The sequence below is a fragment of the Leucoraja erinacea genome, chromosome 3 (assembly GCF_028641065.1).
Source record: "Leucoraja erinacea ecotype New England chromosome 3, Leri_hhj_1, whole genome shotgun sequence".
Taxonomy (NCBI): Eukaryota; Metazoa; Chordata; class Chondrichthyes; order Rajiformes; family Rajidae; genus Leucoraja; species Leucoraja erinaceus.
The window spans coordinates 92,503,796-92,528,454 of NC_073379.1; positions in this window are offsets into that span (position 1 = coordinate 92,503,796).

A 24,659-nucleotide genomic window follows, 5' to 3' on the forward strand; every position below is an offset into this window, starting at 1 on the left:
GCTGAAAAAGTTACAAGTTATTTCAAAAGACCACAAGAGAAATACATTTTAAAGATAAACAACATTCTGGAGTAACTCAGTGGGTTAACAGCACCTCTGGAGAAAATGGACAGATGTTTCGAGTCAGGACCCTTCATAAATTTTTGATCATATTTTCCCATAAGCAGATATTTTTAGTTATGCTAATGAAAACACAAATGCTAGAATTTACTAAGACGTCTGTAATGCTGCTTAAGAGGACTGAACCACAAGGTTGACATTAAAGTCCAGGAAATTGAGACAAGTCGTTTTCAGTAGTGCATTGGCTGGAAATCATGTTTAATCTTCATTAGTCCTGGATTAAAAAAAGCATTGCGGTCTGGCGTAATGTTTTTCATGTATGCATTGCTTTACAAATTAATTAAATTTAAATTATTTAAATACCCCATATTCAAATTATGATACACAAGTAAACAACTTTAATTGTTTCTGTCAAGCTTCTGCCTGGCTGCATAAATCACCTCCCTGCCACCCACCAAATTCTTGGTCCCATCTGTTTACACATTAGGTTTTATGAGATTAACCCACCCATCATTCTAATTTGTAAACTCATTGGATTCTGGATCTCCAGATAGGCACAGAGTTGCTACAGGAGTAACTAAATAAATTCAAACATTATGCTATCGCAGAGTAAATGTACAGATCTAAAGGATGAAGTTATTATTTTTGAACTGAAGGAGGTCCTTTCCATAAATATACAGCAGGAGTGTCCCCAAAAACTCCTTGGATACATGGCCCATCACCATTTATTGTCCCTACCCCTTGGAAATTCCCCACAACAGCATGAGCAGCATGTTCCAGGCTATTTCAGCAGTGGCCGAACATAATTGTCAAATTTGGGAAAACAGAGAGAGGAGGCAGTGGGAATTTCCGCCATTTAATTTCTTTCTTTAAACCTGTCCACATTTGCAATATTCGAGTTTATGTTTTGAAGCTAGAGCCAATGGCACTGATCCATAAACATGACATATATCTTCATATACAAATATTATCATAAGCAGCAACGTTGAATGGTACAAACAAGGTAAGTGCCGACACCCCTACAATATTTCATTCTTGGCCAAATGTTGAACCCATTTGGCAGCATAAGGGGGGCTTAATCAACTACTGATGATTATTTTGAGAAAGAGCAAAAAGTAGACTCATTGAAAGATGCAGTCCACAGGTTAGGAATGACCTTTTTGCTGCCAAACCATACTACAGATGCGACAATTACAAGCTGGCTGATGGCTGGTTTCATTCACGTGAGGAAGTGCTGTGTATTTCAGTGGAAAGTTGGCAACATGCAAAAAAAAAGTTGTGTTTGAGGTAGTTAGCTTAGACAGTTCACAGCTCAGCATTAACATGCCTGAAAGCTAAACCCATCAGAAAAACCTTTGATCTCCATAGATGTGACACCACTGTACGAGGCCAGATCACGAACAATGAATGGGATGCATACAGGAAGGAAATAGAGAACTTAATAACAAGGTGTCAAGACATCACACACTCCACATCGGCAAGATGAAGGAACTAGATACTGATTTAAGGAAACAAGGAGAACACGTTTGACTCAGTATTAGCGGTGAAGTGGAAACGGTCGAGAGTGTTAGATTCCTAGGTGGAAATATCACCAATGTGTCCTGGACCAACCACATTGAAGCTACAGCAAAGCAAGCACATCAACGCCTCAACTTCCTCAGAAGATTAATGGGCCTGTGTCACTTAAGTGACTTTTTAGGCGACTGCAGGAGACTATGCAGTCGCCACATTGTCGCCACATGTTCGCGGGTGGTTGCCGGGAAGTCGCCTTCATGGTTGTGAGGAGTTCCCGCATTCTGGGAACTAGTCGCGTCCTCATTATGGTCGCCGTGAATTTTTCAACATGTTGAAAAATTAGTGGTGACTAGAATGAAGCCGCCAAGGAGAGTAGCGAGAATTCTCCTGCCGTAGGTGGGTCGCCAGAAGGTCCTAATGGGTCGCCAGGAGGTCGAAGGTTCTCGGAGGTTCTCGTAGGTTGTAGCCGGTACTGACCGGTGAATTTCATTGGCTCATTGGGAACAAAAAGGTAAGCAGTAGTTTTCAGAACCAAGAATAACCGACCGGTAATGTTAAATGTCCAACGCACAAATTAGCCTCCCCACTATTAAATCATCTCCACTTCACACTGCCCTGGGAAATCAGCCAACAGTCGAGAACCTTCATCACCTGAGTCATTCCCTCTTCTCCCCACTCCCATCGAGCAGTGGACGCAAAAGCTCGAAAGCATGTACCAGCAAATTGAGGACATCTTCATCCCCACTGTTACTAGATTACTGAATGGTCCCTCCCATTAACTAAGATGCAGTCTCAATCCTTCAATTCTGTAATATGCTACAATACTACAACACATTATTGTGTATGTTTTTTTCTTAAACTATGTTGTAGTTGTGCATGGCTTGATTGCAGTGTGATTTGACTAGATTGCACACAACAAAGCTTTTCAATGCATCTCAGAAAACATGACAATAATGAATTAATACCAATATCTACCTCCGAAGGGAACTAAAAAAAAAATCTACAGCTAGGTGGTGCAGCGGTAGAATTGCTGCCTTCTAAATGCCCCTGTCCCACTTGGAAACCTCTGGAGACTTTGCGCCCCACCCAAGGTTTCCGTGCGGTTCCCGGAGGTTGCAGGTAGTGGAAGCAGGTAGGGAGACTGACAAAAACGTCCGGGAACCTCCGGGAACCGCACGGAAACCTTGGGTGGGGCGCAAAGTCTCCAGAGGTTTCCGTTCAGGTTTCCTAAGTGGGACGGGGGCATTTAGCGCCAGAGACCCAGGTTCGATCCCAAATGTTGGTGCTATCTCTATGGAGTTTGTACTACTCCCAGTGACCGCGTGAGTTTTCCCCAGGTGCTCCTGTATCTTCCCACACTACAAAGATGTACAGGTTTGTAGATTAATCTGGCTTTGGTAATAATTGAAAATTATCCCTCGTGTGTAGGATCGTGTTAGTGTACGGGGATTGCTGGCCGCCACAGAATCGGTGGGCTGAAGGGCCCGTTCCCGTGCTATATTACTCAACTAAACGGTACATGACCCACCCCACCCTCAACACCACTGCCCCAGGCAATTACTTCTACAATAGAGCCTGCACCATAAAATGAAAGCACCATTGAACCAGTGATATGAAGGCACATTTACAAATTATGATTCTCAAGAGGCTCGTGGGGTTTTCCACAAGCCTGCAGGCATCCTAAATATTACAAGTCACAGGCTTTGAATTCAGTTTTACTACTGTCGTTGATAAATGAAAATGTTCCTGCGGAAATTTTCATTAGCTGCATTGATTCCCTGTTGCTATGACAGCAGGGTTTTTGCAAGTACATATTAAATTTCCCATCCTGGGTCTTTCAATGAAACTGCACTCCTGGCACTATTTATAAATGGAACTGGATCTATACCCCCGTCACAAACATCACAGCTTGCATGACAAAACATTGCATTTAATTATCACAAAAGGTTGAACTACAGGTAGCTGCCATGTCTTTTAAATGCTGTTATAGCATCTAGAATGCGGATTACAGTTTTAGTTACCATACTGCGAGGGACGAGAGAGATCACAGTGAATTATGATCCAAGAAATGACCATATACACATCAGGAAGGTTTTTTCTCATACTCTATCTACTCCCTTTACAATTTTTCTTTGAGAAACGAAAGCTGAGGGGTTAGCTAAAGGAGACATTTGAAATAATGAAGGGTTTGAAGAGTGGGTCCCGAATGTTTCCTCTTGAAGTCACATGTACTGACCCATGCCCTGAGTTTATCCACCTTACCAGTCAGGCCTCTTGCATTGAAATACATGAATGAATCCAACAGTCCATCCTTGTTCCCTGCCAGGCCCCTGCCTATCCTGTCTCCGGGCTGGGCTTTCATTAACTTCCAGCCTCTCACCTGCCTTGGATTCCTTTTCCTCCCACCCCCAATCCCACCAATTTAATCTCGCAAAAGCTTGTCTGCCAAGATATTGTTTCCCCTCCAGTTCACACAAGTTGCATCTGCCTCAGAGGAGGTCCCAATGGTCCAAGAGTCTGAATCCATGCATGGATCCCTTCCATGGATTCACCCGTCCTATCTTCCCGTTCTTACCTTCACTAGCACATGGCACCGAGAGCAGTCTGGAGATTGCTACTCGATGCCCTGCATTATAACCTTCTGCCTAACCCCCTGTCCTTACTCCACAGGACCTCCCCCTCCCCCCCCCCCCCCCCCCCCCCCCCCCCCCCCCCCCCCCCCCCCCATACCACCAACAGCACAATGACTTCTGGCCAGTCCTACTAACCAAGAAATTAACATTTACTTTGACTGTTTGCTTCTTGTGTATATCTGTGGAAGCTTATGATTTCTTCTCATAGTATTAACTAATTTATTCTCACACCGTCCCTCTCCCTCTATAAATGTTTAAAGCATCCTTTCTTGGTTTCTAAAAATTACCCAATCCTCTGGCCTTCAATTAATCTTTGCCTTTACGTCTAATTTAACATCTTTATCTTCCCTTGATAAACATGGATAGATATTGCTTTCTCATAGAAATAGCTTTCCAAGATTTATGCAATACATCCTTAAATATCTGCTACAGCTAATCTATAATTTTAATCTTTAAACTAATTTTCCAAACGACTTTAGCCAACTTTAATCTTCACCACTGGTGAATGGTGAAATTTTGTTTAAATTTTATTTATTTAAATTTTATTTATTTAAATTTAAAGTTTCTCACCCATATACAGAATTTGAAATTTTACCATGCTTTGATCTCTCTTTCCGAGGAAACCATTTATTAAGAGAACAATATTAATCCCGTCTCATTATGCTATTCCAGATTAGAGATACATGAATAGTGTAGATTGACTATTTCATACTAGCCAATTATAGTGTTTGTTAGTAGTGACTCTGCCTAGTATGTGATTTATTATCAAGAGCTTGCCTACGTTAGTTAGTACGAGTAGCAGCTAGGAAATGTAATGTCCGCAGATCCTTGCTGCAAGTAGATTTAATAAACATGTGTTGTATCTTTATATGTGTTCGTGTCACCTCATTACATGGTGTCAGAGAGTGAATCTTGCCCACTCCGTTCATGTTTATTGGGTGTTGTTTTAAAAAAAAATTATATTCTGTGTTTACTATCTCCATCATGGTAAATTCGTGTCGCCGTCCAATTCCTCTGATCTTTGACTCTGACATTGCTGAATGCTGGCATCTTTTCGAACATGACTACACTCATTATGCTCGCATCATTCGTTGCAATGACCATATGGCTGCACGCTGTCGATTTCGTGATTTACGAGATGAGCTCATCCGCAATAAACTTGTTTAGTTGTGCTTGGTAGCAAATTGCGGGTGAACTTCTTCGTAATACTGACCTAACCCTTGATCAAGCTTGATCAAATCATACCTGTCTGATTTCCCCACACTGATTCTGTACCCTTTGGTCACCATTCGCAGCATAGTGTCAATCTTACAAACTACTCCTCCTGCAACTCCCGCATGGGGTCTACTGTTCGGTGTTAAAATTGCAACTATTTCCATGCTACGGGTCATCAGTTCTGTATTGCTTATGGGAAATCCTGTAATTCCTGCAAGAAGTTAAACCACTTTGCACGATGCTGCCGTTCCCGTGTGAATCAAGCAGCTTCAAGGACGAGCCTGCACCTGCTACAACATGAGCTTGCTGATAATGACTTCCAAGGCTGACTTGCCATCCCCCGCTCTGCTCTCAGAAAGTGCAGATACCAGTTCCGCCATCCATTCTCTCCTCCCTTCGTCTAACGAGCAACTTGGCACTGAGATAACCATGTTTGTGAATAACAGGCCTTTGATCACAACAGTTGATACTGGAGCCAAATGCAACGTTATCTCATTAACAGAGTTTTAAAAAATGCGTAAAACTGAACGTATTCAACAGGCCCCGCCATGGTTCGGGCTTACGGGGGAGATGTTCTACATCCACTCTGTCCATCAACTCTTTCTCACTGACGAGCCCACTCAACAGGTACTCTCTCAATACAAAGAACTGTTTAACGACAAGCCTGGAAAGTTGCCTACCAGAGTTCACAATGAACTCAAGCGGATGGTCTCCATGGGTGTTATTGCTGAAGTTACTGACCCATCTGACTGGGTTTCCACCATGGTCATCGCAACAAAGAAAAATAAGGAGGAGATCTGTATCTGCATAACCTCCAGAGATCTTAACACCGCTATCAAACGCCCGCATTACCCAATGCGAACAATAGAGGAAGTTGCTGCTCAGAAAGGCAACGCATCAGTATGCTACGTTCTAGTTGCCAAAAGCTCGTTTTGGCAGATTCCACCAGACCCAGATTCGTCCAAACTCACTATGTTCGGCACCCTTTTGGCCGATACAAACTTCTGAGAATGCCCTTTGGCATCAACTCTGCCAGCAAAGTTTTCCAGTGCACGATGGAACAATTGTTTGCTGAGTACCCATGCGCCATCATTGTGTTTGACATTCTCTTTTACGGACGCAACATGCCGCTAAAGGACGGAAGAAACTACTTGACTGTGCCAAAGACATTCAGCTCAAACTCAATCCCCTGAAGTGCAAGTTTCGAGTTCCAGAAGTTACTTACGTCAGATATGTTTTCACAAGTGATAGTCTCAGACCAAACCCGTCAAAGGCTGCTGCTATCAATGAACTGCCGGTTCCTGCTAATGCCGTGAGCCTACAAAGGTTCCTTGGAATGGTCAACTAGCTGGGGAAATGTATTCCCAACCTCAGCGACATATCTGCCACCCTGCAAGAACAGACATACAAGGACACTGCATGGTCCTGGTATCCGCAGCACCAAAGAGCTTTTGACACTCAAATTACAGCTGGCTAGCGCACCTATTCTCGCCTATTTTGCTTTGGAGTTGCCAGTAATGCTCACCTGCGATGCGTCCCAGTACGGACTAGGCGCTGCGTGCCTGCAGACCACTACCGACGATGATTTCAAGCCTGTTTCCTTTGCCTCGTGTACACTAACTGACACTGAATAATGTTATGCCCAGATTGAAAAAGAATTGCTCGCAGTGGTTTTCGCCTGCACAAAATTCAAGGACTTTATCTTTGGGAAGTCTGGGACTATAGAAACTGACCACCAGCCACTGGTCATTATTTTGAACAAACCCATCCACGCTGCCCCAGCACGACTACAACGAATGATGATGCAACTGCAGCGATTTGATTTTTACATTGTCTACAAGAAAGGCAAAGACATGCACATAGCAGATACGCTATCAAGAGCCCCACACAAAACCAACGAACGACAACTCTCTTAACAGGACCAATTCTAAGTAATGAAGGTATCGTATGTTCCGACTGATTGCTTGAGCAGCCTAGCAGAACATACGGCTGCTGATGAGTCTTTACAATTGCTGTCTGCAGTCATCCGGCGTGGCTGGCCGGATAACACAACACAACACCCTGCTCGCAATCCGCCCATACTTCCTGGTTCGCGACGAATTGGTATTACAGGACGGGATTATAGTTAAGGGCCACAAGGCAGTGGTCCCAGCTGTCTTCCAAGACAAATACTTCGGCGCCGTCCACAGGGGGGCACCCCATCGTGGAGGCAACCCTCCAAAGGGCACAAAGCATGTTTTACTGGCCTGGTATGACCAAAGACATACCCAAAAAAAACAAAGTTTGCGCCGTCTGCAAAAGCCTGACACCACATCAGCAGAAGCAGCCTTTACTGCCGCACCCGGCCCCTCCTCTCCTCTCCCGTGGTCCACGTTAGCCACCGACATATTCGAATGGCATGGGGAACACTATCTGGTTCTTGGTGACTTACTCGGGCTGGTTCAAAATTGACTTACTTCAAACAATTACTTCTGAAGCGGTTATCGAGAAGTCGCCGCGTCATCTCTCCGTGCACGGCTTCCCTGCACGTATTCTGCCCGACAATGGCAAACTGTTCACCAGCCTAGTTTTCAAAAACTTTGCAAAACAATGGGACTTTCGACATATTATCAGCAGCCCTGAGTTCCCGCAGTCCAATGGACTCGCCATACGCGCTGTCCGAAGCACAAAACAACTAATGGAGCGGTCCTACCTTGCAAAATCGGACGTATACCTGGACCTGCTCAACTTAAGGAACATTGCACGGGATCTCATACTAGGTTCCCCAGCCCAACAACTGATGTCTCGCCAAACCCATGCTCCCCTGCTTGTGTCCCAGCAGCTTTTGCAGCCACAAGTTCGTTCCCCACCTGCAGTCCAGACACAGAAACGCTTCTTTGACAAATCCAGCAAGCCACTTCAATCTCTCGCACGTGGACAAGTGGGGTCCGTCTCCAGACCAACAAGGGCCATGCACGTCTGGGTCACATCTACGGCCCTGCTAACGAACCACGCTCTTATCTGGTTGAAGCGGACAGAGCCATCTACAGATGCAACCGTCAACATATCCTTCCGGGGAAGGAACCACGCCCTGCGACTATGTATCCAGATGTCTCGCGTTTCGTATACCCTCCCACTGCCAACTAACGTTTCCACCGTGGCCTCCACGCAGCGTTTGGCGACCAGCTCGCCCATCTCATCACCCGCCCTGCCTGTCGGGTCGCTGGTCGTTTCACCAATTCCCTCCCTGGCATTTTCTCCGGTGAATGGAGGCGGCGGATTCATTCCGCACACGGGCCGGACGGGTTTGCAGGCCACCCGTTAGATACGGTGATTTTGTGTAATGTTACAAACTTTCCCTAATGTGCTATTAACATTCCACCTATATTGCTTAACCACTGATGCTTCTTTTGTTTCTACAAGGAAAGATGTAGATTGGCTATTTCATACTAGCCAATTATAGTGCTTGTTAGTAGTGACTCCGCCTAATATGTGCTTTATATTATCAAGAGCATGCCTATGCTAGCTAGTACGAGTAGCAACTAGGAAATGTAATGTCTGCAGATCCTTGCTGTAAGTAGGTTTAATAAACAAGTGTTGTATCTTTATGTGTGTTCATGTCACCTCATTACATATAGGATATGAGCCAAATGCAGACGAGTGGGAATAGTGTAGATGGAACATGTTGGTAGGTGTGGGCAAGTTGGGACAAAAGCCTGTTTACACACTGGATGACTATGACTATTTAAAATAACCTTTCATGGTTCTTCCAATGTATTGTCCCAGAAAATTCTCCAAAACACTCTTATGAACACACCTTCAAGGCTACTGCTACCAATTTGACTTATCCAACAATTAAACACCTCCCATGATTATTCCTCTAATACCCTTTTTTGTAAGCCCTATTTCATCATTTATATGCTGTCCTACAGTATAGCTGATACACTGCTTCAATTGATGACCTTACTCCATTACTTCTATCTATAACCCCCCCCCCCCCCCCCCCCACACAAAGATTCCATATAAAGTTATGGTTAGAGTTTATAGATCACACATAGATATCAAGTGGAGACACAATGAACTGCAGATGCTGGTTTATGGGAAAAATCTATATGATGGATTAACTCAGCAGGTCAGGCAGCATCCCTGGAGGACATGGATAGACGATGTTTCGAGTCGGGACTCGTCTTCAGACTGATTTGTATTGGGGGGGCAAGAAACTTGGAAAGGAGGTGGGGGCAGATCAAACACTGGCAAGTGATGGGTCAAAGATTAGAGATGAAAAGGAAACAAAAGGGTTTAAGAAGGAACTGCAGATGCTGGAAAATCAAAGGTAGACAAAAGTGCTGGAGAAACTCAACATCTATGGAGCGAAGGAAATAGGCAACGTTTCAGGCCGAAACCCTTCTTCAGCTAACAAACAAACAAAAGGGTGTCAGATAAGGAGAGGTGCAGTGAAGTGTGAAGCCGGAGGAAGGGGTACATGTGAAAGAAAATAGGAGATAGGTGGAAAAATGTGAGCGCACCTGGATGGGCCATGGGGGAGGAGAAAAGAGAGAGGAGTTGTTACAGAAAATTGGAGAGTTAATTGTGCACACTATTGGACCATAAACTCCCCAAGTTGAACGCGAGGTGCTACTCCTCCAGTTTGTGTGTCAAATACTAATCCCATTTCCCAGCAGTTGGTCCCTTGCCACCTAGACTTTGGCAAAGGAAATGCTTACACTTGAACTACTGAGCCAATATCACAACTCACCACTGCATCAACTCCTCTGCTACCAACAGAGCTACCCACACCTCTTTCTTGCCGATTCTTCAAATAAAATGTCAAATACCCCTAAAGATATAGGTCCCAGCCTTCATCACCTTGCAATCTCATCTCTAACAGCTACATAATCAAATTGCTACATATTTAGTTTAATTTGTACCATCAAATAGTAAGATTAAACGAGAACTTACCAGTTTGAAGTTTGATCTGTATTTTATGAGGAGTTACGATGAGGGATTACGTGAAGAACCCGCTCAGCACGCATGCACGGCATACTTCAAAGCAGCGGTGTGGAATCACAGATAGACACAGTTATTGAAGTAAACATAGTAAAGACAAGGAGACATCAGTTTATGAATTTGACCCATATTATTGAGGGTGGGAGCGGAGGGCACATAATCCCTCATCGTAACTCCTCATAAAATACAGATCAAACTTCAAACTGGTAAGTTCTCGTTTAATCTTACTATTTTACTTCGGAGTCACGTGAGTGATTCCGTGAAGATTTCAAAGCTCTGTGATTTCAAACCATGTAACAGTTATTACTACATCACTGCCAAAGTCTTTGAGGGAGGAAGTGTGTTATCGTAATCAACCAATGAATCTGTTTATGAAAAACAAAAACGGTATTTATTAAACAATAACAACAAAAAGAAAATTGCTCCCCCGGGCTTAAATTAAATATTTGCAGACTGTAAAATTGTTTCTGCATATAACACAGGTTTTGCCAACGGCTTGTGATAAAAAGTCCTGAATGTGGTTTCCCTTGCCCATCCTGCTGTAGCCAGGATGTTCATTCTTTCCACCGTTGACGTGGATGCTGCCCTGGTGGAGTGAGATTTATACGTTAGTGTCAATCCCGGCAACTTTTAGCACCTGCTTAAGCCATCTCGAAATGGTTTGGCTCGTCACCCGACCATGAGGTTTTTTATGACTGACCCACAAGGCATTTTCACTCCCTTGAATATTGTTAGTTGTGTCTATATAAGATAGTAGGTGGGTCATGACACATAACCGTGGTTCTGGTGGGTAAGCCCGGAATACCACGACTGGACTTGGCGTTCCTGGCCTGCTCTGTTTGATCAGTCCCTGGATCATAAACGAGATCTGGTCTGGAGCAGTAATCATGTTGTCCGGTCTTAACCGATGTAGAGACTGGACCCTCTGTGCGGATACAAGTGCCATTAACATGAGCGTTTTGAGTGTCAATTGTTCCAGGCTGAGGGATCTGGCTGGTGGCCATCCCCTGAGGTAAGTCAGGACCACACTGACATCCCATATATTGGTGTACCTTGGTCTAGGGGGGTTGGTATTGTAAATGCCTTTCATTAATTTTACCACCAGCGGGTGAGATCCCATGGCCTGTTGGCCTGGTGCTAGTGTTAAGTACGCAGACAGGACACTTCTCGCTGTGTTGATGGCACTGTAGCTGAGTCCTTCTTCATAGTGAAGTTTGGCCAGGAATTCCAGTACGTTGGTGACTGATGCAGTTGTGTAGGTGGTCCCTGTATCCAGGCAGTACTTTTCACATTTTTTGATATTGGTCAAGTGCTGTTTTTTAGTGGATGTTCGGAGGGATGCTGACATGGTGTCGACAGTTTGTTCTGATAATCCCAGTCCCAGCAATGGTCTGTTCAGAATCTGCAACCCAGGAGTTTGATTTTTTCCATGGCATGGGTGGCTTATGCCAGACACTGGGTGTTTTAATAATTCTGGGTCACTGGGAAATGTCATCGGAGTTCCAACAACCATGTCATGCAGTATCGGGAACCATGGCTGCGTAGGCCAGTCGGGTACTATCAAAATACCTGAAGCAGAGTCCATTTGTATTTTGCGTAGTACCCGACTAATGAGGCAGGTCGGAGGAAATGCATAGGAGAAGAATTTCCCCAATCCAGCGCGAATGCATCTACCGCTGCTGCCTCAGGGTCTGGTTCCCAGGCGACATACATAGGTACCTGGTGATTTAGCCTTGATGCGAATAAATCGATATCTGGCATGCCATATTGCTTTACAATTTTTGCAAATACTTTGGGGTTTAACATCCATTCGATGTTGTCATTAAATTTACGTGACCTGGTGTCTGCCACTGTATTTAGCTTACCTGGTAGGTAAGTTGCTGATAGCCAAATATGTCTTTCGACACACCATTGCCAAATTGTGTTAACTAACTTGTCGCATGATAATGATTTTGTGCTGCCCATATGGTTAATGTAGGCCACCACCGTAGTATTATCTATTTGTAACCGAACATGCAAGTGATGCATATTTGATGCATATGCTTTTAAACCATAGAAGGCACCCAACATCTCTAGATAATTTATGCCCAGTGTAAGTAGTATTGACGACTCAGGGTTAGTCCATCTACCACCTGTGCTGGATATGGCGTTAGTTGCTCCCCAGCCTTGAGCACTGGCATCTGTTTGGATAACTAGTGTAGGGTTAGTGATGATAATAGGGCTGAAACTATGCCAAACATTTTCTGCCCACCTCTGTAGTTCTGGTATTGCTTCAGTGGGTAACTTCATGACACGATCATATTGACCTGCATGTCGTTTTAGTGCCTGTACCTTTGCTCTTTGTAAGTTTTGATAGTGCAAAGGTCCGAATTGCGTAGCCGGAAATGCTGCTACCATTTTTCCAATTACTCTTGCTACTTGTCGAATAGTTGGTCGTTTGTTGACCATTAGATTGTTGCATGATTGTGCCAATGCAACTGTTTTGTCTCTTGGCAAAGTTACAGTCATATGGACTGAATTAATTGTGAAGCCCAAGAAGTCCATAGTTGTAGATGGTTTCAACTTAGATTTATCTGGATGTAAGACAAATCCCAAGGTTTCGAACAACTGGTAGCTGATACAGCTGACATTGTCAATTCCATGGTTTTGCCTACTATTAAGATATCATCAAGATATGCCATGACAATATGTTTTTGTCTTCTTAATATTGCCAAGGCTGGTTTTAGTATCTTGGTGAATAATCTTGGGGCTGATGTTTATCCATTGGGTAATGCTTTAAACTGCCATAATTGCCCCATCCAGGTATACTTGAGGTATCTGCGATGATCCTTGTGAATAGGTACTGGATAGTAAGCATCTTTAAGATCAATGCTTGCCATGTAGTATCCTTTGGAAATTAGTTGTTTGGCAGTAACAAATGTTTCCATTTTGAAATGTATATACTTAACAAACATATTTAGTGATGTTAAGTCAATGATGATTCGACATCCACCATCTTTTTGGGTTTTAGTGAATATATTTGATACAAATTCCAAGGGTTCATGTTTTGTTATTTCAATGATACCCTTTGTAATTAGTCTCACCAGTTCAGCTTGTCCCTCTCGTTTTTCTTTCACTGAGAGGGAAAATACCCTTTGGGGTAAATGTTGAACTGGTGGCAATTTACCTGTTATGAATTGTATTTTGTATCCACTAATGCCATTGAGTATATACTGATCACCCGTGATAGACTCCCATGCTGCTTTAAACTGGTGTAATCTCCCCCCTGTTAGTATTAAGCCCCTTCTTTCTATATGCTGGTAGGAACCAGACCCACCTACCTCCATGGTTATGGGTATTTCCTCGGGTTCCCGCCGGTCCCACGAGGCTTGTGTGTTGTCTGATGTGGCGTTGACGTTGGGGGTGGTGCATTTTCCATGGGGTCCGCTCTGGGCCCTGGTCTAAAAAAGACTTACGGTGATAGAATGCGGACCCCGACCTTTCACCTACATGGTGGACGTCGACTGGTGGACGCGACTGGGTGCTGCCACTTGGTGTTTATTGCTCTAGGTTTGCTCGTCCCGTGTCCTGCCTTCATGAGACCGTGAGTTTTTGAGGCCTCGGCCATATCCTTCATTCACTTAGGGAGGTCATTGCCAAAGGGCAGTATGTCTGGCTCAGAGGCTGGGGTTTTGCACAACCCCGCAAATTTAGGATTGAGGGCAGGTTTGATTATTTCTTTACGCAGGTTGTTAATCTCAAATTGCGTATTGAACAACAGCGCGAGAGTATTCTGTTGAGAGGTGGTCATCTCGGTGTTGTCCACGGAACGAGCAAACAAAGTGACGGCCGACGTCAGGAGCCTGAGGATCCGCTGCAGTTTTAGCTCCTGGTGTCGGATGTTTGCCCCAACGTGCCCCCAGATTTGGCTGTTTACAGCTGGCATTTGAGGGACTCACAGTTCTCCGGCGCTGTATAAGTTTCCAAAGCATCATTGACCACCTGCTCCTGTAGAGCCCTGTTGGAGAGGTGGTTGATGCTGGCCGCTAGTTTGGCTTCTAACGGTCTTCCTGCACGTGGGGTTGCCACGTAGCGGTCTACTACACCAAGCAGCTCTTCCTGTTCCTGCACCCCTTGCATACTCCCGAGATCTTCAGCCATCTCTTCTTGACCAGCCCAGTCCTGGTCACCAAAGCTATCCTCTGGTAAGGAGGAAGCAATGGACAGTGCACAAGGCACTGTGGAGGGAGTGCCTGACCTCCCTCTGCGAGAGCGCCCCTCCCGAGGCGCACCTCGCTGGAGCAGCTGCTCCAAGAGCCGCTCCACACGGCTCAGGCGGCTGTCTCTCCCCCGCCTGGGTGGAGAGACGTCCCCGTCCGACGTGTCGGAAACCACCGGCCGGACGCTTTTCCTGGTAGCTTTCCCTCCAGCCCACTGCTCAGGCGCTAGCGGGGCTGGGCTCGGCACGGTGTCGGGGATAGGGGAGCGCTCGGTTAGCGTTCCTACCGTCTGTTGCTGCCCCCCCCTGATGGAACGCTCCTCTGGTGGAGTCGAACGGGGGACAGATTTCTTTAAGAGCCTTTTCTTTGGTGTACTCATTCTGAAAGAGAAATTAGACGGCTCTTCATTGGTAAGTAAACCCGACCTCCAGTGCCGGATTTAGATGAAGAGAGGACCTAAGCTGTTCCACTTGTGAGGCCCCCAACGACCGGACAGCCATGGCGGCCAAATCTCCCACAATTCAAAGCGAGGGAGAAAGTGCCCAGCGCCGACCAGTTGCCGTTGCAGTGCGCATGCGCAGGGCGGCCGATGATGTGCTGGCCGTGGTTGTGCGCATGTGCAAGGCGGCCTGCCGTGCCGGCGGATGAGGAGCGAGCGGAGCCCGGCGGCCCGGACACGGATAGCGGGGGGAGATGGCGAGAGGGAGATAGAGAGGGGGGCCGCCCAGAGTTGAACGGTAGGTGTTCTGCCTTGGCCGGAGGCCCCCCTAGACCTCGAGGCCCATCAATTTTTTCGGGGGCCCCCTAGAAAGTGGGGGCCCTAAGCTATAGCTTGTTTAGCTTATACGTAAATCCAGCACTGCCGACCTCAGTTCACTTACCTGACGGTCCGTCTTTTAAATTGCAGCGGGAGCGCCTGACTCCCGCTGTAGCCGCTTGTTGCACTGCTGGCGTAATGCCGCGCATGCGTGCTGAGCGGGTTCTTCACGAAATCACTCACGTGACTCCGAAGTAAAATTACCTGTCTTGTTTCCCAAAGCCAAACCTGTTCAGATAATAAAATCCCTATAAATGTTATTCGTAGTGTTCTTCATTACTCCGTTCCAAATGCTGGGGTAAGCTTACACTTGCACACCCTGCCTCAACCAGATACCTACCTGGGGACAAGAGACTGCAGGCGCGGAATTGTGTAGCAAAAGGAGAGCTGGAAGAACTCGGTAGTTCAGGCAGCATCTGTAGTTGGGGGAGAATAAAGTTGATGCCTTCATCTGGACTGAAAGAGCATAGGAGATGCATTTCCCTCACAGAACTCGTTAAGTTCCTCCAATAGCTCTTTTTTGCCATGTTCTAGCTATCATCATCATCCGTCATTGCCCATCTGTTACCTTCCTTTTTCTCGCACTTCCCTAAATACATCAACACCTTGCTGTTACTATCAACTTAAACTTTTCATCCGGTTCCACCCTAAATAATGCCCCTGTCCCACATAGGAAACCTGAACGGAAACCTCTGGAGACTTTGCGCCCCACCCAAGGTTTCCCTACAGTTCCCGGAGGTTGCAGGTGGTTGCCGGAGGTTGCAAGTAGTGGAAGCAGGTGGGGAGACTGACAAAAACCTCCAGGAACTGCACGGAAACCTTGGGTGGGGCGCAAAGTCTATAGAGGTTTCCATTCAAGTTTCCTAAGTGGGACAGGGGCATTAGGTTCCTCCATCAAGCTAGCTTAAACATCCAAGAGCAATAGCAAATGCCACACAGCTGAGACATTGTTCCCATATCTGTTGAGATGCAACTCATGATTTGTAAAGGTTTCCTCTCACCCAGAAAGTTCCAATTCCTCAGAAATCTATGCCCAATCATCTCCCCAACCAAAGTCATCTGCTCTATAGTTTTATGCCTGAACACAGGAGCATAGTAACGGCATGCTGTGCCTGCATAGACTCAGTGATGTTCATTGTGATAATATTTCTGTTTCAGGAGTAAGTATATTCGTTCACTGTGAATTAATCAATATTGTATTTTATCCATAAAATGTTATTAATTTTGCTTGAAATATGTAAAATTCAAGCAAGCCACATAATTCAAATTGCTTGATAACAAATATTAAGTTTGAACTGCAGGTGAGACTAGAATATTAAATCAATATGATTTGTTATCCCAGCAGCACAGGCAGCAAATGAAAAAAATGTTTTTGTTGAATGTTTAAGAAGGAACTGCAGATGCTGGAAAATCGAAGGTAGACAAAAATGCTGGAGAAACTCAACGGGTGCGGCAGCATCTATGGAGCGAAGGAAACACGCAACGTTTCGGGACGAAACCCTTCTTCAGACTGATGCACGGGTGGGGAGGGAGGGGTGGGGAGAAGAAAGGAAGAGGAGGAGCCATAGGGCTGAGGGAGAACTGAGAAGGGGAGGAGACAGTTGGGCCTCCACTCGGTTCGCAATAACCAACCTGACCTCCCGGTGGCTCAGCACTTCAACTCCCCCTCCCATTCCGAATCCAACCTTTCTGTCCTGGGCCTCCTCCATGGCCAGAGTGAGCACCACCGGAAATTGGAGGAGCAGCACCTCATATTTCGCTTGGGCAGTTTGTCCCCCAGCGGTATGAACATTGACCTCTAATTTCAGGAAGTTCCAACTGTCTCCTACCCTTTTCAGCTCTCCCCCAGCCCACTGGTGCATCCCTTTCTTGTCCCCCCCCCAAACCCCCACCCCACCTGGCTGTATTATTTTGTTCACTTCTTCTTCTTGCGTATAGCATGCACAGCCTAAAGTTGTAGGACAACTTGTTCTATTTGATCTTATTAGATTGTGTACACCAGGTTGATTGCATTCGTCGAAACAGCGCGGACTACGTGAAGGTTGCAAACTCCCACCCCTTTTGTTCAGTTAAGGGCCTGTCCCACTGCGGCGTCCTAATTTACGAGTTTAGAAGAGTTTGCTCTCGACTCAAACTCGCAGCACAGTCGACACGTGGTCCTAGGAGGTCACTGGAACTCTCCTTCATGCTCGAGGGAAGTTCCCGCATACTCGCGGCCTCAGTTTGGTCGAGGAAATATTTTCAGCATGCTGAATTTTCCGCGAGTAAAAATTGGTCGGCATGGTTCTTTTGAACTCGTAGTGCAGTGGAGTGGGGTCGCTAGGGGTCGAGGTAGCCGTAGGCAATCTCCTTTGCTGACCAGGCATTTTAATTGGCTTTGGAGTTTTCAGAACCAAGGGAAAAAGACCAGTAATGTAAAATGCCCACTAAACTTTATTAAAAGTTGTCTGGCTTCTTAAAAGTGTCTCCACTCCCCTCCTCCCTCCTCCCTCCTCCCTCCTCCCCCTCCTCCCCGCTCCCCTCCTCCCCCCTCCCTCCTCCCTCCCGCATCCCTCCCTCCTCCCTCCCTCCTCCCCCCGCGCTCTCTAAAGGACTTACCATAACTGTGCCAGCCGTCTTTTACCTTCCTGTTCATCGCGGGTGTGAATTTCAGACAGTGCTCCCCCGCTTTCCCTGGCCCCCACTGTGTGTGTGTGCGTGCGCGTGCATGCGTGTGTGTGTGTGTGTGTGTGTGTGTGTGTGTGTGTGTGTGTGTGTGTGTGTGTGTGTGTGTGTGTGTGTGTGTGTGTGTGTGTGTGTGTGTGTGTGTGTGTGTGTGTGTCTGTGTCTGTGTCTGTGTCTGTGTGTGTGTGTGTGTGTGTGTTTGTGTCTGTGTCTGTGTGTGTGTGTGTGTCTGTGTGTGTGTGTGTCTGTGTCTGTGTCTGTGTCTGTGTCTGTGTCTGTGTGTGTGTGTGTGTCTGTGTCTGTGTGTCTGTGTGTCTGTGTGTGTGTGTGTGTGTTTGTGTGTGTGCGCACACAGACGGTCGATCTGGCTTGCGGTTTCATCGCTGACGGTTAATCCAACTCGAGGTTTTCCAGGCTCGCGCCCTCGAGCTTGAAGGTCGGAAACATTAGCTGAAAAGTGGCGTTAGTGGGACAGGCCCTTTACACTGTCCGTAGAGAGGTACACGCCACCCTAATGCGTGACACTTCAACACACATTCAAAGCAGAAAGCTGACGTCATGAATGGTTAGCATCAGTTGATCCAGACGGAACTGCTCGCAGCTAGCTGTACCACTTAACCACAAAGGATACAGAGTCTAGAGTGCTCTGTGTGTGAAGCTGACTCAGCAAAGTGATGATCAGAACAACATGGAAGAGAACACCCACAGATGATGTTGGTGGCAAAGGCATTACCCCCCTGAATTCCCCATCTCTGCTGAATGCCACTGATTTAATATTGCAGTGGTCACCAGTGAACAGAAATTTAACTGGGCTATCAGGCCAGATTAATGGCTGGGATAACTGACTCACATTTTGACTCAAAACCTGTGTCAAAACCTACAAGACATCAGCAAGGACGGCAATAGCAGAGGCTCTACCTGCCTCGATCAGAGAGATTTTACTCATTTAAAATGGCAAATATCATTCAGAATTAATTAGCAGCCCATCCTCTGACCTAGACATCCCTTCCTCACCAGCAGTGTGGTTAGAGTTTATACAAATGATCTACAACAAGTCATCAAAACTTCTGACACACCTGCAAACCCAGCCACACCCTCCTAGAAGAAGAAGGTTCACAATCCCGTGACCTCTCCAAGTTAGACACCACACTCATCCATTACCATTATGCCATCATGGCCGAATTAGCAACCCATGAACACTCCACCCAAGAGCATGCAATTGTTTTGTACATATTATTGGAATAATTGATTCAAATTATTTTTGATTAAAAATGTTTTTTAAAAGATCACTTGTGAGTAGTTTCGATATAGGAGCATCAGCTCAATAAACATCCCACGCTGTCTTCTAAGAGCAGACAGGGATGAATAGAACATGCTGGCCTTGACAGCAGAACTCACAGCCAAGGGATGAATTAAAAGTTGAGCTTCAGAAGAGTAGACTGAGATAGCATGAATAATAAAGGATCAGGTAAAGACCTGGCTAGAGGAATAATCATCTGACATCGCATTATTCTCATAACAACCCAAAAAGAGTCCATTCAGGCCACCGAGTTCGTGTCAGCCTGCAGGGTGGCAATTGCATCATGGGCCTGTCCCACTTGGGTGATTTTTCAGCGGACTGACAAGTTGCCGGCAGTCGCCTGAAAAACTGGGAACTGGAACGGCGACTGTCAGAGTGGAACACACACCACAAAGGCGGGGGCCGGGGCGAGTGCTGTCTGAAATTCAAACGGTGCAAAGCCAAGGTGCGACAGATACACACCGCGATGAACAGGCACCCGCTGAGTTTCTCCAGCAATTTTGTGTACCTGCGATGAACAGGAGGGTTGGCGCTGTAATTAAGACGGCTAGCACAGTGTATGGTAAGTCCTTTAAAAGAGGGGGAGAGGCAGAAGGGGGGGGGAGAAGGAGTGAAGACAACTTTTAAGAAGCCAGACAACGTTTAATAAGCCAGAGATACACAGCTGTGAAGTTCGGCGGACATTCAACATTCAACATTACCGGTCGGTTATCCATGGTTCTGAAAACTCATGCTTATGTTTTTTCCCCCGAATGAGCCAATGAAAAAGGCAATTAACTAAAACTACCTCCGACTCCCTACAACTACATGGCGATCCCACTGCAACTGCACCCACGACTACAGGATTATTGATTATCACCATGACAACCAATTTTTGGGCGCAGAAAATTATTCAACATGTTGAAAGATTTGCGGCGACCATACTGAGGCCGCGATTAGTTCCCCGAATGCGGGAACTCCTCGCGACCATGAAGGAGACTCACCAGAGACAACTAGGTGGCGAATAGGTGGTGGCCATGTGGCCATCGCAGAGTCTGCTGCACTCGCCTAAAAAGTCTCCTAAGTGGGACAGGTCCATAAGCCTCATATCTGCTTTCCTTGCTCCACTATGCCTCTGCAACTTATTTCCTGTCACACATGCTGATCAACCTATTGATTATTTTTGCCATGAATAATACCAAGGAACAATTCAGCTTCCTGTGTCAAGGGTCTGTCCCACTTTCACAACCTAATTCATGACCTTTACTGGTGGATATTGATTTTTCATCATGTTCAAAAAACGCCCCGACCTACTTGATGCCACGAGTACCTACGACTAGCAACACGACCTACCTACGATCTCCCTACAACCATGCTGCGAGTACGAGTCAAGTACAAACTCGGCAGAGGTCGTGAATTAAGTCGTGAAAGTGGGACAGGCCGTTAACCCTGCCAATTTGTGGATTAAAACCTTTATGTTGCAATTTATAAACGTATAAAATGACAGCCTGTAAACTTATAGGAGGTCAGCCTGTGGGGAAAGAGGCAAAGTTAATGGCCTAGGTTGGTGACATTTATTCTGAAGTACAATATTAGCTTTGCTTCTTTGCCCAAGGTTACTGCCTGAGCCAGTTTATTTTAATTTTCTGTTTTTGCATGAAGTGGCAAGAGTTCCCAACCATAAGCCGAAACTGGTCTTTAATTTTCTAAATCAACAAGCTGCAAAACTGCAAAGAAGCAATCTTAATGTTACGCTGGGGGTGGGCACCACTTCTATGAAAAGTTTGGCTTTCGTTCAATCGTTTATTGTCTGATTTAAGGCTTATGTATTTTCTGTACACTCTTTAACCCCATTAGTCGCTCTAAAGAACAATTCAAACCTATCCATAAGTCACTATGGATCTCTGTGCAAACTGCCAAGTTACCAGTCTAGACTGCGGATGCCATTGCAGCCGTCTGCATTTCTTCCGTCTACGTGACTGAACGGACATTTCTCAGGCCAAAACAACATGTCCGCCAACCTTTCTCCCCCCACCCCCACTTTCTAACTCCATATAGACAGCATAGTCAGGATCGAACCCAGGTCTCTGGCTCCATAACTCTACTGCACCACTGTGCCACCCTGATCTGAAACATTGTGTCCATTCTTTCTGTGGATAATTCCAAAGATTTACAATCCTTTGAGAGAGAAAAATCCCACGCATCTCAATCTTAATGGCCGATCCCCTTATTCCCTATTCTCACCCACCATGGGGCGAATGTTTATGCCATCTATCCTGCCAATCCTCCCTCATCAGAATCTCATATGGCAGCGAATTGTGGACGTAGCCCAGACCATCACACAAACCAACCTCCTGTCCATTGACTCCATTTATACCACGTGCTGCCTGGGCAAGGCCAGCAGCATAATCAAGGCAGAGTCGCACCCTGACCACTCCCTTTTCTCCCCTCTCCCATAGGGCAAAACGTATAGAAGTGTGAACAGTTTCTTCCAGGCTGTTATCAGGCAACGGAATCATCCTACCACACGTAGAAACCAATGCTGAACCTCATTGGTGACCCTCGGACTATACTTGATCGGACTTTGCTGGCTTTACCTTGCACTAAACGTTATTCCCTTATGTATCTATACACCAAAAATGGTTCGATTCGAATCATGTATTGTCTTTCCGCTGACTAGTTCGCACGCAACAAAACACTGCTCATACACGTGGCAATAAACTAAACTGATATGGTTTAACGCGATCACCTTTTACAGCAAGTACAGGTCTAGCCTGTTCAACCTTCCTTCATAGGATCAATACCTCATCCAGAAATCAATCTAATGGCCATGAGATTAAATGGCATTGCATGCTGGCAAAGCAACGGGCCCAAGTTGTTGTTCAGCTTCATGGTTCACATTTCCTGTAATACCAATGAAAACTGCTTTGGGCCAAATTCTAACAAAACCAAGAAGTCTATTTTGAAAGAATGGATGTGTGATAGAAAAAAAGCAACATTTGAATAGAAATGAAATTTATCTGAACAAGAATGCCAAGGTTGGCTGGTCTTCTCCTTAATTACAATATGTATTCTCTGAGGTCATACATTTTAAAGCTTTATGATTTAATTATCAGTTCTTTTAATTATTAAGAACTTTGAGCATATATTCAAGGGAATATTCAACCAAAGACAGAAACAGCTGCAACTGGTAAAGCGCAGGTTAATGCAGGTCTGCTATAGGCACAACAGTACATTAAGTGTAATCACGGGTGTTAATGAAACAATAAATTGTTGTTAAAAGTAGAATCTAAGGTGAACAAATCTCTCAATTAAAAATGTGGACGAATAGTGTTCTACTCTCTGAGGATGGAGAAGAAGTTTGTTAATAAATAAAAATGGAATTAACTTTAGGTTCGTCAAGTTTTATTACACAAATACTTGTTCACAGGCATTTAATATCCACAGGATAATGAGTATAGAGCTTTGCCAAGATTAGACCTTATAGTAGTATTCATTACACTAAGATTAAAAGCAATAAAAATGAGCACAGATTATATTCATCTCCGGTCTGCCTTTGTCAAACAATGGAATGGAGACATTTTAATGGAAATGGCAACAGTTCAAAAAATCCCTTTTTAACTATATAACTATTATATATATATAGTGTTGAAAACATGTTGAAAGTGCAGACAATTTTAAGGAAACATTCATATTTTCTAAATTTAATTTTTAGAAAACTCATTGGCGTTTTCATATAAAACTACAACAAATCTCCATATTCTGGGTGACAAACTAAATTTGTAAAATGATGGAAACTACACGTGGGGTACGTGCGGTTGTTATTGAGCAACTGACATGGGAGTCACTTAAAGGCCAGTTGATCAAAGTTCAGGACTGGCATGTTGTGGTCAGGAGTGATGAGTATGGCAAAGTAAGGGAGACGTGTTGAGACGTTGGTTTCGGATGACCAAAGACATCGTAAATTTTGTCAAAAAGAAAAAAATGAATGTAAGTTTTATTGAAGAAATCAGACAGGGCCGATGAAAACATAAAGCAAGAAGGAAAGCTGGCGATGAGAAGTGCCAAAACAAGCCACGGAATGGGTGTAATTTGCGCATCATGCAGATGGCGTGCAAAGATTTTGTACATCCAAAAATCCTGGGGCGCCGCGCGCGACTGCACGTCATTGCCTACGTCACCACGCACTGTGCACGTGTAATGCGCACCATGTGCGCTTCACGTGCGCGTCATGACGCGTAAATGACGCGCAAATGACGCCCAAGTGGGACAGACCCTTTAGTGGTGAGCGCCGGGAACACGTTGCCAGGGAAGTGATGGAGGCAGATACGATAGTGACGTACAAGAGGCTTTTAGAGAGGCACATGGAACTGCAGGCAGGTAAGAGTTTGTCTTGGCTTCATGATCAGCACAGACAAAGGCCTGGTCCTGCGCTACACTGTTCTATGAAGTTTTATATGATCCAAAATTAGTCAGTGGCCCAGATAAACTTGCACCTATCCTGAAATTGGACTGGGCATTCCAATTGCATCCATTTGGAACAAAAAACGGAATACTGAAGAACTCAGCTTCTATGGAGGCAAAAAAGTTTCAGGTCAATACCCTGCATCAGGGCAGAGGGTTAGGAAGAAAGATTGCTGGTGTACAGAGGTACAAGGAAGGGTGGGACAAAGGCTGGTGTTTGGTAGATGGAAGAGGTGGGCATCAGGTAGATCGAACAATGTGGGGAGGGGGTGGGAGGCCAGGAAAGGTAAACAATCAGGAAATTGGCTCTGATATTTATACCAAGTAATGCCTTGACATTCGTCCAATGCAAATTCCTGCTCATTCTGGTGTAAATTGGAGTTTAAGGCACCACACAACAGAGAGCAACTGTAAAGTAGGAGCACAGCAAGCTTCAATCTCACTTTTCTCACGACTGCAAACACATTCCACTCGGGACTTTAAGGCAACACCAAAACTCATTGCAGACTAGACCTTCACATTCCAAGATGCTAAGCTTGAGCTCAGAGAACAACAACATGCTTTTTGAAGAATGCTAACTAATGACAAGCCAATGTCCTGTTTGGCTCAGTGATCATCCTGCAAGCAACGCGGGTCCATGACTGAGTATTACCAGAGTATTACCAGAGAGTGCCGGAGGGCAGCTAGCCCAGGGGAGAAAGTACAAGGGTGTTTCCGTTAATAAGCGTACCAACCTGTGACATGGGTGGCCAAATTTGAAAGTTATTAAATCATAATGAAATACCTCAGGATAAAAAAATAGGCCTACCTATGATCCCCTCGAGCTA